Here is a 4,780-nt window from a genome sequence, read left to right as displayed (position 1 = left end):
TTATTATTAATGAAATTTTCCCTCTAATTTGATTGTAATTTTATGTTCAGCCGTTTTGATATATATTTTATTTATGAAATTGTATTTATTTTCTCAGTCCAAGTTTGTGCAATTTTTTTTTTTGCTTTTTTTTTAATGTTTTTTCTTTTCTCCTCTTGTGTGATTGTTCTTTTTAAGTTTCCCTTGTTTTCCAAATGATTGTTTTTCATGTTCTTTTTGATTGTTCTCCTTGTCTTGTTTTTTACATTTTTCCTGGTTTCCTTTTGCATGTTGTTTTTTTTTCTTCTTTTTTTTTGTGATAGGCTTAATTATTCCTGAAATTTATAAAATTTTATGCATTGTTCAACTTCAATTTCTGTATATTTTTAAAAATTGATATTGAAGATTTTTTTGTATTTTAAATTGTATAATAATAATTGGAAATGCTGGCTAGCCCCTGGTTTATACACAGCAGCCCAGTACAGCGATAGTACCAAGATGTAATTGTTAAATTGTATGTATCTGTTACATTTGAGGGTTAATATTCAAGAAGCGAAGTTATCCAACTATAATTAAAACCTGACACTGGCAGAGTTTGAGCAAGGCTCTTCAGGGCATGAATTTGGTGTCATAACCTAAGTGGAGTAACATCCCTATAGTCCAGTTAGGGTGGGGTATGCAGGTCATTCGACCTTACATTTTTTTTTTTATCTGCTTTGTTTTTATGGATATTAGCTCAAAAATAAAATCGTAGCATTACTAAAAAAAATCTATTTGGATTTATATAGCACTTTATACAGAAATGGTCTGAAAGTGCTCTAAGTGTGGATTAGCTTTTACTTCTTGCTTCTCTCCTAAGTGTCTCTTTGTATCTGAGCTTCCCAATAAACCGGTGCCAGAAAAATGTACTGGGTTCTTTTAAAGTGCACATGAGCCGAATTTTGTACACAGGGCCTATGGTTTATAGTCCTTATCCGAGAAGACTTGTTCTAACACCAACCAAATTAAATTATGACTGTATGTTGCCCTGCTCATTACCACTCGACCATCCAACATGCCAATAAAAGAAATTGAATAGAATTGAATCAATTGATAATGTTTTTGCTGTTGGTTGATTAGATTAAAATTAAGGGATAGGATAGGGGTATTTCGGTGTGCATCGCACCAAGGATAACCCACGAAGTCCGAAGGCTTGTTTCCAGTTGGTTCCTTCTGGTGGTGAATTGGGCAGTACACTGGGAGACAATCCCCTACTCTTTCCTGAAGAGTGTACTGCGTTCTATAACATACGCATGGGCCATATTGCTGTCTCTTATACACATCTAGATGTGTATAAGAGACAGCTGCACATGAATATGTCAAAAGTCAAAGTATAAAACAAACACTAAAACTGCTTATATCATCGTCTGCATTATGAATGGTTTGTTTTAACATACTGCTACATTACTATGTATACTTTATAAGAAGTAAGGAATAGAGGGTCCATAAGAAAGCAGTTGTTATTAAGAAACAATATTGAAAGATCCAAGTAAATCGTGTTTTTTTATTTTTATTGGTTGATTATGAACATTATCAATATTGACTACTTTTAAACACTGTACATTAAGTAAATACAATAAATGTGATTTACTAGATTAGTTTCAGATGAGTTCCACTCTAGTAAGTGACAAGGACGGCCATGTTTAGGATTGAATTCATGTCCCACTAATCCTGTGAAATCTGGTGTTGACTCCTGGTCAAATGAGGTCAGAAGCACCTTTCCGGTTGACATGCCCACACCGATCAGGTTTACTCCTGGGATGGCTTTTGGTTGCCAAGCATAGCACTACAAAAACAATCATATGCATATTTAGTGTAAGATTTTTTAAATACATAGGCCTATAATTAAACCAAACTATAATACATGCATAAAAAGTGTAATTTCACCTGATAATGAGAAGCGAAAGCCAAAGCAAAAACTACTTTTTCAAACAAAATAATAAAAGTGATCAGGATATATTTTGGCTACACAATGGCACTAAATATATCTCCATCAGCTGTTTGCAAAAAAAATCCCATATGAGGCACAACATGACAAAATGACTAATTTCGTCCCACAAGCCAGTATTGAGTAAATGAGCCATAGAATATGGAAGTTTGAATAATGGCCTAAAAAATTAAATTATTTCGCTATAAATCAACAATTGAAGATTAAATTATTCGTGTCTTAAATTCTTAGTTCTGGAAATCGTTAATAAACCATTATTTCACATCTTTTTTTTTAGTTAATTCCACTAAAAACCATTTAATACTTTTTCTGCATTGTTTCAAGAACAATGGGAAGACATTCTAACCTGAAAACTTGAAAGCGCTCAACCATAATGAAGCATAGCAATTTTCACAACTTAAGAAACAACAAAAACATTCGCAAGAAACGAAAGTAAGACAAAACTAACCTTGACCTCTGACTGTCTCTTATACACATCTAGATGTGTATAAGAGACAGACTGTATACAGTTCTAATGGAAGCAACATCATTCTCAAAAGTCTATTATGTTCTAATCCAGTAGAATTAAAGTTTTTGTAAACCTGGTTGGGATCAATAAGGCTTTGATCACGCATAAAACATATTTGACGGTATTATGTGTTTTAGTTCCACATTTACAGTGAAAAAGGATGTTTATTTGAGACTGTATATACGCATCGATTTTACACAGAACAAATAAAGGCCTCCCACGAATAAATTCCTTTGTTGAGTAAATTCCTCCTCAAAAACCCTTCAACAATAAATGGCCCGGGGTGTTTACTCAAATAAATAATGGCATGCCCAGCGGCCACACTTCAGCACAACAGCATCTCAGACGATACAGCATAAACAGGCATTTTTTCACAGCATACAGTAAGAAACAAAAGTCAATAAATTTCACAAAATCTGCTTCTGTCTCATGCCTGAAGAAATTAATTACCATAAAAGATTTCAGATTCTATACGGAATACAACTATACTTGCTTCTTATATCCATCCATTAATTTTGTTGTACACTATTATTAGTGACCCTCAAACTTAACATTTGGTTTGATTGATTTGAAGAAATGATTTACCAGATGTGTATAAGAGACAGACATAAAGCTTTCTTATAGTTTCAACTGCACTTGATTAAATCAAAGGTTAAATCATACAAACAAATACTATCATCCAAATCTAATACACTGTTATTACTTAATATTTGTTGGACTTATGTTATAGAGGCTGTTAGATCCATGTATTATTGCTTATATATGCAAGAAAAAGAAAATATTAGTCGGGAACCATCGAGGGGCTTGCCACTGGGTATCCTGACAAATTGGTAAGCTAGCTACCCTGTGGCTGCTGGGCTGATGTGGGGCCACAGTTGTCTAAGCCCCACTCTCCGATTTCAAAAAGGGTCATACAGATTTACCAACAGTAGTCCATTATTACAACCAATCTTCAAAAAATGTTTAATAGAAATTTATAAATACAGATAATACATTAATTATATGCTATGATATCTCAATGGGTACAATACACATTTCTCATAATATACTATAGTATTACAACAGATACATTGACCTCTACAATTTGTAGAGGAATTCTCCATACAAGATCAAATTTATTATGAGACCGATTGATATAATCATATTTAAAACAGACTGAGAAAATGATTTATAGGATACTATTTTACATAATCAATAAAAAAAAAACCAGTAGCTCACCTCTGATGTCATACAAACGGATATGCTTACTGCCAATACCAGCTAAAAAGCAAGTGGGGTCGCTGATGAGCCACTGCATCGAGTGGATGATCTCACCAGGAGAACCGAACTCAGCCAAAGGTTTACTAACTGTACCCTGACCATCTGCTAACCCTGGTAGCTTCTTAGTCTTGTCAGCTTCTCTGCCTGTAATGACACCCATTTTGTCAATTATTCAGTGTCATATTATTAATATTTTACCTCCTATTCCTGGTAGCCTCATAAAAACTTGTCACAATTTCTAGCTTTCAATCAATCTTTCATTTCTATATACCTGTCTCTTATACACATCTCTGCTGTGGGATGAGAACCCAACAAAGAATTTCAAATTCCCCAAATATTATACCATTGATGATATAATGATCTGTTTAAGAGTAACTCTAAAAAAAAATTTATTTGAGCAATCCTAAAAATATAACAAATTTTCAGATCAAAAATACAGTCATGGTAAAATAATTCTACAGTACTTACTCTGTAAGTTCATTTCATTATGTTCCATCTCTTTATCTGTAATAACAGATAATCTTAATATCAGTAATATATCTGAATACGACATTTATAATAGTATATAGAGGACAAATATGAATTGTTCAGTGTTAGTATATTCCAGTTACAAATGCAATTAAAATAAACAACTATTATTTAATTGACTATTAAAATATTTTATCATTATCACATATAAAACTAAATGTGTTATAACAATATTCTAGAATATGGTATAGAGAGTCTACATACCAAGGTGCTCTATCGAATATACTTTTATGACGGAGCTCTTATCAGTAAGACACGCCAGGCGATTATATCTGGTGGGACACCATGTAACTTTGACGACAGGTCGTGGCTCTACTATATTATGTATCTGAATGTGGTCAGTCAAGGAACTATCAATCATTCAATAAATCAAACGATCACCATTCCAACCAACAGTCATTGCTGGTACGCCATTCAAAAAAGTTGATAAAAATCAGCACGTCTTTAGTAGTGAACTGTCAAGTGAATGTTTAATGTTCAAATGTTCAAACAATACAATAAATCAATCAATCAATCAA

Source organism: Anneissia japonica, unplaced genomic scaffold (genome assembly GCF_011630105.1).
Source record: "Anneissia japonica isolate Jap-2015-1 unplaced genomic scaffold, ASM1163010v1 scaffold284978_len400890_cov162, whole genome shotgun sequence".
NCBI lineage: Eukaryota > Metazoa > Echinodermata > Crinoidea > Comatulida > Comatulidae > Anneissia > Anneissia japonica.
Note: the sequence above shows the minus strand (reverse complement) of the source record.